Here is a 14,448-nt window from a genome sequence, read left to right on the forward strand (position 1 = left end):
AAGGATCTGGACAAAGCTAATCTTGCAACTGATCTAATCAGCTTTACATGGTTTATCGTGATAAACAAGGAGCTTACAGCTGATTAAACAGATCGCTAAGCTGGGTAAGTTGTGAATAGATCTAAACGAGAAAATAGCGATACGCTCGAGATCAAAGCTTAGATAAATTCGGTAAATTTTGAATAGATCTGAACGAAGCCACATCGATACGCTCGGAAGCTAAAACTCAGATTTACTCAATAAAACGAACACTTACCAGCAAACCAAGTCGCTCGAATGTGAGGCATCCTGGATCAGCTTGAAAGAACTCGCGGAAAAGAAAAAGGATGGCAAAGTCGCCGACGAGAAAGTAAATTGCAAGTAGTAAAGTTTGTTTGTTTGGATGTGTATCAATCTTTACAATAGTCGGGGGGCTCATATTTATACCCCACGCTAACACAATCCTAGCCGATTACGGCAAAGCATGTTTCTATCTTAAGAAATGAAAAACTATTCTAAAAATTAGATAATTCTTGCCAAACCGAAGCCAAAATATCTGGTCAATCTCTCCTTCCTTTTGTCAACAAGATTTTCAACCATGGCACGCGACCACCTCTCCAAATCCACCGATCGTACGACGCAGAACATTTTCTCCTTTGCAACACTCTTCTTCGACACGTGCCAAAATCTGGTGTCAACACCCGCTCGTCGTCGACCCGTCGTCAGCAACATGCGCCTGTCCAAGGTGCTGATGGACGGGGGCAGCAGCCTCAACATCATGTACATCGACACCCTGAAGGCCATGGAGATCCCGCGGTCCTGCCTACGGGCATCTCTCTTCCCCTTCTATGGCATCCTGCCAGGTATGAAGGCGAACCCGGTCGGCAACCTCGACCTGCCAGTTACGTTTGGCAGTAGAGCCAACTATCGCACAGGGACCCTCACATTCGAGGTGGTGGATTGGAAGGGGTGTCAGACCCGGGGCAGCGGGACTGCTTATAGGCATAAAATGTTCTAGAGTAAGGGATAGCTCATGGATGTACCTTACCTCTCTTGTAACTATCCGAATCGGCGTAGAACGAGCTGCAGTACAAAGGAAACTACACAATTGTGTTGTAAGTAGGACTCCAACTGTACTCAGCTAGAACTTTCCATGTAACCCTATCCCCCCAAATATATAAGGGCGGGTAGGGACCCCTCAAAAAGATCAACACCTAAGGCAATACAAACAACCACATAGGACGTAGGGTATTACGCAACTCGCGACCCGAACCTATCTAAATCTTTGTGTTTCTTGCACCATCGAGTTCAAGAGCAGTCGATCCCTACCTGCAAACCTTATTGCTAAGGGTATCCCTGAGCAGGCTTGGCGGTAAACACCGACAGCTGGCGCGCCAAGTAGGGGATTCGGCGAGTTCATCGGCGAATTCAATGGCCGGATCAAGCGATGCCAATAATGTTCCTGAGGGCACAACCCTTGTTTTCGGTTCTTGGGCATTCACGGCTGACGGATCGGGCGGCTTCTCCAGCCACCTTGTCACGCCCAACTCGCCTAAACCGAAAATCACACTCCAACCCGCCGACATTTGTGAAACTGCAGATCTCGACGAGAAAAGAGCTCTACTCGAGCTCGATTCGGACAACACAGAAAATGTGTCTACTCTAACTCTAACTCCGAAAAACCTCACTTTTACGAAACCCTCGGAAAATACTTTACTTATCTGAAGACGATCAAACGCCCAAGGATCAACAACTCAGAACTACTCGATGGAGTAAATCGAGTTTCGCGGTCAATTGAGGGCTGCATCAAACTTGCAGAATCCGCCCTTGGCTCATCTGCATCATGGCAGAACCCAGAAGCATTGAACCCACCAAAGGAACGGTTGGGTGATATATTCTCAGGGATCGATCGAGTAGATTCCAAGCTCGCCGACTGCATTAAGATGACCGAAGGCACTCTGCAAAACTTGAAGTAGAAACCGGGAGGAGGAATCTGCGGGGGATCTGGTAAGACAAACCCCCGGCTTGTTCGGATGGGACCATCTATCTCCTGGAAACCACAGAACCCTTCACCGAAACCTGCTCACAGTCAGAAAACAACTGACACCTCCAAGTCCCCTTTCGATCAGGACTTTGATCAGTTCACGAACTGTCTCGACAAATTTGAACCATTCGATGATCTCGAAGACTGGTCCGACAACGTCGACTTGTTCATGGACGCTATGGCCAATCCACCCGAACATGCTAACGCCCTTTGGGAACTGGCCAAACTCAAAAAGGGAAAAGCCAAAGCCCCAGAACAATCCAGCAAGTCGATTTTCAACAAGCCTTGGATTAAGGAGCCTGAAGGACTGACTCCCACACAATCATGGTTGTATTGGATGAACAAGAATGCCCTCCGCGTAGAATTGGGCATCCCGCTTCTTGCTCACCCAAAACATACATATTCAAAAATCGGTGGCCTAACCGATTCCGATTCCGAGTACTCTTCCAACTCGGAGGATGAGCTGGATGACCTAATCTAGTATAGCAAACAAGTCGAGTCCAACTCGACTAAGAACTCCAAGTCCGATTAGGACTCCCTCCCAAATTTGGTCATATATGCAACACCGCAAGGACGGACAGTGCGCCTGAAGACACAAGATCTTAACGCCTCTAGCTTTCAGCCAACAGATCTACCTTTCCAGCAGAGCACTCCACTAGACCCGTTCTCGAGCAAACAAGACCAAGAAATTCAGGATCTTTGCCGTGAAATCCTCATGGTTCGCATCTCCGAGGTCCACGAACCCGAGGACAACCCCACGGAATGTCTCAACCTCAATGACTACAACTCTGATGATTTCGATGGATATCTCTCCGACAACATGGAGACCACTCCACCCATGATCACAGAAGCCCAAGCTACTACCAAGCAAGATCCACCTACACCTCCTCCAGCAGTAACAGTTAATGTGCAATTGGAAAAGCAGAAACCAGCAGAAGATCTTCACGAGCGTCGTCACCTGCTTAATCAGAAAAGGGCGTTCAGGTGCCAGCGTCTCGCCAAGAGTCAGCAGGAACAGCAAGGCGACAACTATGACTTCTCCAACTGCGACCTCCGCAATGTGATCAATGTTAGTCGTGATGCACTCAACGTTATCATCTCAAGAAGAAAGGAGCGCGAGGAAATAGAGGCTTACTTCCCTTCTTCCAACTACCGCATTCCAGCAAAGGCTTCCGTAGCTTTCAAGAAGCACAAGCCGGCAAGTACCCGTCCCCAGGGTAAACTGCGCACCCCACATCATGGAGAAACATCTCACGGTGGAGACAGGATCAACAAGATGCACTACGCAAGTGCTTCATGCACCCTAATAGCTCTCATACTATCTTCGAGTGCAACTCACTCCGCAAGGCCCTTGGGGACCACTCCTAAAGGAGACCTTACCAATAATCTAGTCGACTACCGTATCGACTAAGTTTATCCCCCGAACAATTTTATTCAGTTATGTAAACCATTGCTCGCGTGCACGAACAAGGGGTAGATCTTAAGAGTCAGAGTTTGTCATTTTACAATTCCTGTAATCTCGACAAATTTCTAATAAAAGTTGATTCCTTCATAAATCGACTACTTGGCTCTCGCTCACCTAGCCAATACCCCATTACAAACACCACTCTGAAATCCATGCTCGGCACTAGAGCGGCAATCGAGTAGTTTATATGGTTTACTTCAAGTGTTCCTACGACATTTTCGTCTTGGGTAACCCGACGGGGTTCATCCTAACAGACTGCCCTAAGAATTACTCGTCCTCGGTTGAGGACATCTTACTCGCCTCGCTCGAGTAAGTTTTGGATACTCTTTTGACATTTTCGTCTTGGATAACCCGACGGGGTTCATACCTAACAGACTTGTCCTAAGAGTTACTCCAGTCCTGGGTTAGGACACCCTACTTGCTTGCTCGAGTAGGATTATGGATATTCTTTCGACATTTTCGTCTTGGATAACCTGACGAGGCTCATACCTAATAGACTTGTCCTAAAGATTACTCCAGTCCTTGGTTTAAGGACACCCTACTCGCTGGCTCGAGTAGGTTTTGGATACTCTTTCGACATTTTCATCTTGGATAACCCGACGGGGTTCATACCTAACAAACTTGTCCTAAGAGTTACTCCAGTCCTGGGTTAGGACACCCTACCCGTTTGTTCGAGTAGGTTTTGGATATCCTTTCGACATTTTCGTCTTAGATAACCCGATGGGGTTCATACCTAACAGACTTGTCCTAAGGATTACTCCAGTCCTTGGTTTAAGGACACCCTACTCGCTGGCTCGAGTAGGTTTTGGGATATTTTTTTCGGCATTTTTGTCTTGGGTAACTTGACGAGGTTCATCCTAACAGACTTGTCGTTAAAACTACTCCAGTCCTTGGGTAGGACACCTTACTCACTTCGCTCGAGTAAGCTTTGGATATTTCCAAAAATATTTACATCTTGAATAACTCGATGGAGTTCATCCTAACAATTCTATTTCAGAAATCAATCCAGTCCTGGTATTGGATATGCTACTCGCTAGATCGAGTAGTTTGGGGACACTTCCATAAAAAAGTTGTATACTACCTGGCTGACCAATCGAGGTCTATCCTAACTTGTCGGTGTTTACCGCCAAGCCTGCTCAAGGATACCCTTAGCAGTAGGGTTTGTAGGTAGGGATCGACTGTGACACCTCAGGTGTCAGTACACTTAAATACAGATCACTATACCTCATTTAAACTTAAAAGAAAAATGTGGGAAATTAATTCAAAGAGGAGAGGTCAAGTAAAAGTCAAAGTATACAAAAGAAATTAAAGGAGAAAGAAAAAGGAGTGAAAAGCTACTCAATTTTCAATTCAAAATTGTGCACAAAATTTTAGTTGGCTCATGAGAGGTACTTCAATTGATATGTGCTCAATTAAAGTTCAGCCAAAAACCAATAAAAAACTAAATAAAACCAAAGCCCTTTTGTGCAAGTTTGAAAATTTATAAATAGTTCAAAATGTGAGTTTCAAATGAAAATTTGCATAACACAAAAGTTGCAGATCTTAAAAATTTATGCAAAATTGTTATTCAACACTTTTTCATTTGAGCCCTCTAAGTAGGAGATATTTTTAGTTTACCAAGAGGTCCCTGAACTTTTAGAAATCGCAGATAGGCCCTCACCTCCATCTCTCTCCTCCCGGCTGCTCTGTTTCGCCCGCCGCCCGCCGTACGCTGCCGGTGGACCTCGTCCACAGCGCGTCCGCGGCCAAATGGACCCGGGGAAACCCTCCAGCACCACCTGGCCTGTCCCTTGGCACCTTCCCACGCTAACACGCGTCCCTGGCGCCCTCCCGAGCCGCCACGCCGCCCCGCCATGCGCAGCGCCGCTGCTCGCTCCGACCGCCCGCCGTCGAGTCGCCCTGGACCAAATCAACCCTCCCCAGACACCACTCCCCTCGCCAAGGTGCTCTCTGGCCTATAAGTAGCCCGGGAGCCCCGCCGTCACGCGACTTCCCCTCCTTCTCCCTCCTTCCGCAGTCCGCCATGGCCGGCGAGATCTAGCTCGCGCGGACCGGCCACCACAGCCTCGCATTGCTCCATCCATCCACCCCAGTAGCTTGTCCACCCTCCAATTAAGCTCCACGCGCACGGAATCGAGCCCAAACGCCTCCCCGTCGCCATTCCCCTTCTGCGCCGCCGCCGGCGAGCTCGGGCTCGCCGCGGACCGGCCAACCCAGAGGGAGACTGTGCACGACGGCTACCCTAGGAGCTTCCTCGCGCTGTCGCGGTGCTCATGCGCGCCACGTTCCTCTACCCCGAGCCCTCCTTCGCCTACAATTCCGGCGACCCGAACATCTTCCCCGCCATTAGCGCCGGCGAGCTCATCTGCGACCATCCTCCACCCGAACGGCTACAAGGGTGGGTGTTCCTCGACCTTCTCTCTCTCACGCGCCTCCCCGTTGCAGCCCCGGTAAGCCCTGCCAAGCAGAACACCACCGGCAAGATGCAACGACGGAGAAGGCCGGCGAAGGACCCGGTTGTAATTTGTTTTTTTCGCTCAAGGGTGTGTTTGCAAGAATTCCAGTGTATGTCAGTGAACTTCTAAAATGCTAAACAAATCACAGAAAAATCATAAAAAGACAAACTCAACTGATCTGGAATCCTGGTAACAAGATCTACAAGTTTTGTAACACTCAAATCTGCAGAAACTCTACCAAATTTAATCTATGAAAAAGAATAAGAAAATCAACCCAAGCATGTTCAGGAAGTTCCACTCAACAAACGACCTTGATTTTTGAATATGTTATCACTAATGGAATATTAAGCTCACAGTAAAAAGATGGAACCCAATCAAAATAGTTATCATGTTGGAACAATCAAGATTCTCTAATATATTGTTGACTTTCTCGATTTAATACTGGAAAACATATACATAAACTTGCTCTAGAATTTCTACTGCATGCATGTGTAACTGAAACCTTGTTAATACATAAATTTCAGATTTATTAGAGTTAATTTTCTATATACCATGATTTATGCTTGTTTAATCAACTTAAATTCATAATATATAGTTTTTATGCTCATAAAAATCTATATTTATTTCTGAAGTCTCATTTTGGTTCTGTGATCCTGCTTGAAAATTTTGAGCTATAGATACTGAGTTTTGCTTTAATTAAAAATCATGCTTAGTATCTCATGGTTAGATTTACTATTTTTGTTCTGAGTAAACTACACCATTTCTGATCATGATTGTTGGACATTTTCTTAGTTAGAGTTTATTCTCACTATAATAAAAAGTTCACATGCAGTACTGGTCAAATAAACTTTGAGAAATTTATGCTAACTCATGTTAAGTTAACTGCATAACTAATTTATCTTGATGATATAAATCTTTATAATTTTGGTGGAGTATGTTTACCTTATTACTAGGCTCTGGTAAAAATTTGAGAACTATATCCCTAGTATAACTCTCTGTAGATTTAATCTCAGTTAATGGCTTGCTAAATTTGTTCTTTTTGTCACCTCTGCTGTATAAGTGAATAAAATCTAGAAAAAATATAGAATGAGTAGATGATTTGTAGATGCTCCTGTAAAATTTGTGGCACCAGAACCCATGCAAAACGTTCTATACAAAAAGGTGAACAACTAGAGTAATCTACTTACATGAATAAGTTATGGTAAATTGCTTTATGGTTAGATGCTGAAATTTATACCCTAGATGCTAGAGTATCTGATCTGGGTTACTTAAATTTTTCATCACTAGCCCATGAGTAGATTTGTTGATATGAAATAGTGAAAGCATGCTATGTTTTAATGATAAAAGGAAAACCAAACCCCACACTCATTCATGAAAAAACATAGTTGTGTTTACGACTCCATAAATGACTGCCCATGAAATGAAATGTTGAGATCATCACTGAATTAACTTTTATTGAACTACAACTTTATTGTGAAGGAAAGAAATTGTTATTCATGAATAACTCATAATCTTGCATTGCATATAGAAATGGTTAATCTCGCGGACGGTGACTACGAATTGATGCCCGCAGACTCTCGTGTGGATCAGGAGGTTAATTTGAGCTGTGCTAATTTATCTCAAGACCTGGGCCAAGCCGCAGAGGTTTTTCTGCCTAACAGTGCCCAAGAAGGCAAGCCCCGGTGCATAATCCCACTATTTTCCGAGTTATTATTCATCTAGCTTTTTGTAATGTGTTGTAATAATTTTATTTCTGCATTTAAGTTTTCTAGGCGTTGATCGAAAACCTTAGATGCATGATCCCTAGGTACCTATGTTTGATACCCGGATCTTTTATCGACTAGTTGCCATGCTAATTAGGTACGGTAGAAGTCGAGGGGTTTCTTGCCTCTCGCGAGCAAATAGGAATTTTACTGACTTTAATTCCTGCTCAAATATATGGACAACGGGCGGGGTTGTGTAGTTGTGATACCCCGCTGATGTAGTAAAAAATGGTTAAGGTCGCGGTGTGTGGCTCATTTCGTTAAGTGTTTGAAAGTACTAGCCACATGCCAAGAAATATGGTAATCGGTAAGCTTAAGTACCTGATTGGACCGGCGAGTGGAACGACCCTTCACCCTCTTGGTAGAAGTAGGTCTTATTTTTGTCCGGATGTACGGGTGCAGAGTGGTCGGACTCTGTAGTCGGGGAGGGTGACCCGGATCCACGGACTGGAAAGAAAGGGGAAAAGTTGTGTGGCAGAACCGCCTAAATTATCCCGGCTGAAGTGCGTAAAACATCACCATAAAGGCAACATTAGCTTAAACGCACTTCAAACGGAACAATTTTTGGTCTGTCGGGTAACGTCCCGATGCAACCACCGATTCTCGGATCGAACAAGCATACCCCGCACGAAGGCGAGTCCAGAGATATTACAACCACAATTTTTACAACACAGGCATAGTAATGATTACAAGCCAGTTAAAAACATTATTACAAAGCCAACTTAAGTAAAACAGTTATACAAGCCATAACTATAAGTTCAGAGTCTAAACAGCGGAAGATGAAACACGATGACTACAACACGTCACAAAAGTATACCAAGCTAGCCCAAGCATGGTATCACTCGTCATAGTCATTGCCGGCCGAAGACGTATCCCATTCTACGGACCAGCCAGGAGGCAAAGTGCAAGGATAGGTCAAGCTAGCGATCTGATCCTCAAAAGTCATACCTGAAAAAGGGTTTTCAAAAGCAAGGCTGAGTATTCTAATACTCAGCAAGACTTAACCGACAACGGGTATAAGTGGCCCACCTTAGCTAGACTATGCAAGGCTTTGTAAGGCTCTGGTTTTCCTTTGCTGAAAAGCAATAAAGAGTAGGTCCTTACTTTCAAGTTTTAGCTTCAAGATTCTAGTTGATTAACCATTCTATGTAAGCATCTACTATCCAATCATGGTGGAACTTCTAAGCAAACATCAAGATTAATAAGAATATTGTTGCTCTTATTACTCTGTGTGGCAGATCAATTAAGCAGTCTCATTTCATCGTGAGAGGCGGACGATTCTGAATCGAAATTCAACCTTGCAAGGATAACCTAACACACACGTTTGGAACACCGTCGGGTCGTTTCCAAACAACCGTTTGCCTTTCTTTCCGGCTCGTGGATAGGAACACTCTCCCCGACTACAGGGCTCCAAGGTCCACCCATGCCCGGTCCACCCTTGTCCCTAGAAGTCGTAGTGTTGCGCAACATAAAATAAAACCTATCTCTAAGAGAGATTGTCAGGTATATCCACTCCCCGGTCCAATCGGTTACTAGGCTTACCGCGTACCATATTTACGGCATGTGGCTAGTACGTTCAAAAACTTAACCGGCACTACCACACACCGCGACCTTAGTAAGTTCATCAACACAGACGAGGTATCACATAAGGTCATGATATCGAACACAACCCCGTCCGTCGTCCTTATATTGATAACAGAAAGTAAACAATAAATTCCTATAAAGCTCGCGAGTGACAGGCAATCACTCGACTTTTACCGGTCCTATAAGCTTAGCAATTATTCGAACTCAAGTCTAGTGTTTAGTACATAGGTTCCTAGGATCATGCATCTAAGGTTTCAATTCAACTCCTATGAACTGTAAATGCACAAGTAAAATAATACAGTAAAAGATATTAATTTGAAATATAGGTTATGTCCGGGGCTTGCCTTCTCGGTAGTTGCTAACTATTTCAGCCCTAGGCTCTTCCGAACTTTGGTCCGGGGCTTCAGTTCGTTCCGCAGTGTTTACTTGAGCTTCGAGATCACCTCCGTCAGATTCCGGGATCAGCTCGTACGTCCCGTCCGATAAGGCAGTCGTGTCTATATGCAATGCAAGAACAACATTATAAACAAACATGGGCAATCGTTTATAGAGTAGTTAAATAACAAATTTAACTACACAAGGCATCGTGATCAACAGCATAAAAGAAGTTAACTAACTTCATAAAATGAGTGGTGGTGATTTCCTATACGATTAAATCATGGTTTGTAAATAAAACAACAACTCAGAGTACAAATAGTAATAAAATCTACCAAAATTACACTAAACAGAACATGAACAAAGTAATCTACCCTACAAAAATCATATCAATACATGTAACTAATTAATCACAATAAATCATTTATGCAGGAAACACCTAGTACAAGCTTGAATTATACAGATCAAAATATATCAAAACAGAAGCTCAAAATTTAACAGGAGATCTACACAGGGATAATCTATCTACTGTGAATTTTTCATGATTTTACCTACACCGAAATAATTCTGAGAAAATAAATAAAACAGACAACAGATTAGCAAGATTTATTTTTAGCCCCTGATCTAGCCATGAACTAAGGCTCAAACTTCCTGGAAAAGCTAATATACTCCAGAAGAACACTCAGGAATATTTTCACGATTTATTAAGAAAAGAAACTATTTATCATGATTAAAGTCTACTAAACAAAGATTAAATCAAATAAATAGCTACACAAGAGAACTGATCATGAAATTTTTATAGAAAAGCTAGTGTAACAAGAGTAAACTACCACAAAAATTTCATAGCTATACCAGCTTTCAAGCATCAGATAAGAAAAAGAGTAAATAACTAGTATTTATACACCTAGTAACACAAAAACAAAATCTACAGCAAAAACTTGCAACTAAAGCCTAACATATTATGGTTCTACTGCACAGATCTCTTCAAGAGGATTCCAAAACATCAAGATTTGCTATTTTACGAATTTTCTATGAATTGATATTGAATTTCAAAGATCACAGAAAACTATTACAAACAAGTCCTTAGAGCACTATTCCTCTGAGTCTATAGCTTCGCAGACAGCCCCCTGGGCTTTCTCAAATTCAAGCACGCGGTCCTTGGGTCGGGTCAGAGAGGGGAGGCGAGGTTTGACCGGCCGTTTCCCGGCGAGGGGCTCACCGGCGGCGAGAGTGGAGGGGTGCGTGAGCTTCACGGGTGCAAGGCGCACCTCCGGGTGGCCTAGGGTCGCGGGGAGAGGCTCGGAAGCGGCGGCTCGGCGGAGCAGGGCGGGTCGGCGGCGGAGGCGAGCGACGGCGAGGGTGCTCCGGTGAGGATTGGGCGAGGGGAAACGGTCTGGGAGTTGCGCGAGGGTGAGGCGCGGCTAATGGTGGGGGATGTAGGGGTGGAGCGGGCTTGCAGTGGCGGCTCCGCGGCGGGGTGGAGCTCGCCGGGGTTCAAGCGGGGCGGCGGCGGTGTTCTGCGGTGTGGGTGCGAGGATAGAGCAAAGGGATGCACGAAATCGAGTCCTAGAATAGGTGTAGTGCTCGGGCGCTCGCTAGAAGAGGGCGGCGTGCTCTGAAGGGGGCGCTCCACGGCGGCGTCGCGGTGGCGGCCGTCGGGGAGGTTCTGGGCGCGGCGGGGCGCGTGGCACGGGAAGGAGAGGGCCAGCGCGAAGCAACAGGAGGGGGAGGAGGTCGTCCGCGACGCGTGGGCGCCAGCGCACGGCGGAGTAATGGCCGGGAAAGCCGGGAAGGCGTCGGCGGGCGGCGCTGTCGGTGGCCGGCGACGAGAAGCAGAGCAGGGGGGTGGGAGATGGTGATAAGGGCCGATTTGTAATTACCATAAATTCCAGGGACTAAACTGTAAACCAGTGATAACTTTTAAACCAAAGCTCAAATGGAAAAGTGCCCAACATGAAAGTTGTTCAACTTTTCAAGATCTACAACTTTGATGTTGTGCAAAAATTTATTTGACCAAAGATTCAAGAGCTAAAATTAAAATCATTGAAGAGATTTTGAATTCTAGGAAATTTGTCTTTTTCAAAGCAAAATCACTTCAACACTAGACTCAAAAGCAAAAATGGCTGCCATGCATTGAATGCACTCAAATTTTGCAAAAACACCCTCCACTAAAGCTATAATTACTCAACCTATTCAACACAACTGCAGAAAGGACTTTGCATAAAATCATAATTACACATATAACCTTTTATAATTACAAAAAGATCCTTTTTACGTAATTCAAGCACATAATGCATAGCAAACCTACACAATTACTGTGCAGACACCTAATTAAATTACTGTGCAAACACCCGGGGTGTTACAAGTTGCGTGGGCGGGAGCGAAGTTGATCCCCATGCGTGTGTGTTAGGTTCCCCTGGCCAGGTTGAAATTCGATTCAGAATCGTCCGCCTCTCACGGCATGAGATTGCTTAATGTTTTCGGTCACATAGAGTAACAAGTGGAACATGATAATGATAATACTGCTGGTTGATTAAATGATTGCTCTACCATGTTTGTGTAGAGTTAGATGCAAACTTAGAATGGTTAATCCAACTGGAAGATGGCTAAATAAAATCTGAAAATAAGGATCAACATTTAGTGGCATTTTTGGCAAAACAAACCCCACCAACCAAAAAGCCTTGCATGTCTAGTTATCAGACTATGATATATCCGGAGACGGGTCAGTCTTGCTGAGTATTAGTATACTCAGCCTTGCTTGTGGCAATGTTTTTCAGGTACTAACTTTGAAGATCTGATTGCAAGTCTTACTTGGCCGTGTACCTTGCCTCCGGATTGGTCTGTCGAGTGGGATGGCTCTTCAGCTGGTGCTGACCACCCTCCCAATGAGTGATGCTTTCGTACGGGCTTTATCGATGCGTCACGCTTTTTCGCTAGTTATCTTTTAATGCTTCCGCTGAACAATGAGACTTGAATAATTTGTGAAGTTTGGAATTCTGTAGTACTTTGCTACTCTGAACATGGTTTGTAATAAATTTCCTTTCCGCTGCAATCACTCTGAGATGTATGAAATGTTCTGTGTTGTAATCTCTGGGCTCACCTTCGTGTGAGTGTTGTCTGCTGATCCTGGAATAGCGTGGCTTTTATCGAGGCTTCACTCGAGGAACTACCGGTGAGTGCCAAATTGGGTCAGAGTTGCTTAGCAACAATGATCAGTGCACCCGGGCCCAGTAGTTTTGGGTGGTTCCGCCACATCGACTGCTCTAGAACTCGATGGTACAAGGAACACAAAGATTTAGACAAGTTTGGGCCGCGAGTTTACGTAATACCCTACGTCCTATGTGGTTTGTATTGCCTTAGGTGTTGATGATCGTTTGGAGGGGGTCCCTGCCCGCCCTTATATATCTGTGGGGACAGGGTTACATGGAAAGTCCTAGTCGAGTACAGTTGGAGTCCTACTACAACACAATCGGGTAGTTTCCTTTGTACTGCAGCTAGTTCTATGTCTATTCGGGTAGTTACAAAAGAGGTAAGGCACATCCATAAGCTATCCCTTACTCTAGAATATTCTATGTCTATAAGTAGTCCTGCTGTCCCGGGTCTGACAAGCCCCCGAGCTTTTCGTAGCCGAGTCCTGCGGGTGTCGAGTACTTGGCTGGGCGTCTTCGAGTACTTCAAGTAGTCATAACATCCTTCTGGTTGCATTTGATCCTTCCTTCAAATACGTCGAGTAGTCCTTCAAGTACTTCCGTTTGCTTCGAGGCCGTGACGTGCTCAAGCCCTGAAATCTTGATCATATATGGTGCGCGAAGTACTCGCGCTCCATATGGAGTAGCCCCCGAGCCTTAGGTTGAATCGCAGAATCAGGCTGAGGGTCACTTCAGTCTATTTTCCAAAAAAATTGAAAAATAAATCTCTGATGCCTATATCCAGCAACCCCCGAGACTTAAATCAAAATCCCTTTTGCTGCGAGTAGCCCTCGAGCGTAGATTTGGAATTAAAGATTTAAGTCGTGGCATCAGATTTTATCCTTCAGATTATTTGCAGGATTCATCAGATCTGGAATCCAAAAAGACCTATTTTTCGGGTAAAATTCCAGAAAAATGATACAATTGGATCCGCCACACTGATTGCACCCGAAATAATTTCAGGAATAAAACCCGGGATGTACGGCTCTTTATTTAGTGCTCACATGAGACGTTACTGTTTGGAGAATCTGCATTATTGCAACTTTGACTGCGACCGTGAATGCTGCCATGAATGTGTCCGTGAAATGCGCACTGTTGATTCACGGGTTCTCCTTCAGGAAGCACCAAAGTGTAGCGACCATGACTTTTCCTTGGTGTTCTTGCTCTCGCCCACCTGAGATTTGTGTAGTTCTTCCCAGCAAAAGATGCTAGAAGAGAACTTGCGAGTGACAAGAGAAGTCCCTGCAACCTCATCCTACCACTCCCATGCTCTCATTGGATCCATTTTGGACATCATGTCCTTGCATCTTCCAATGAGCCAGGTTCTTTGTGGATTGGTTGAGTCTAGTTGTGTCATACTCTTGGAGTTCCCAGGTTGAGACTGCCCAAGAACTGACATCTCTGGCGGGGAAGCTTAATCTTGCCACAACGTATTCTGGGAGAAGGAGAAGTTTCTCCAGAAGATGCTACAAGTGTACTTGCGAGGTGATTACTGTAATCTGCCTTCATACTCTTGAAACTTTTGTCCCAGGATACATGTATCATTATTCCCTTGATGGGAATATCAAGTTTGTACTTTGTCATGCCCTCGGGC

The sequence above is a fragment of the Panicum virgatum genome, chromosome 1N (genome assembly GCF_016808335.1).
Source record: "Panicum virgatum strain AP13 chromosome 1N, P.virgatum_v5, whole genome shotgun sequence".
In the NCBI taxonomy this organism is placed as follows: Eukaryota; Viridiplantae; Streptophyta; class Magnoliopsida; order Poales; family Poaceae; genus Panicum; species Panicum virgatum.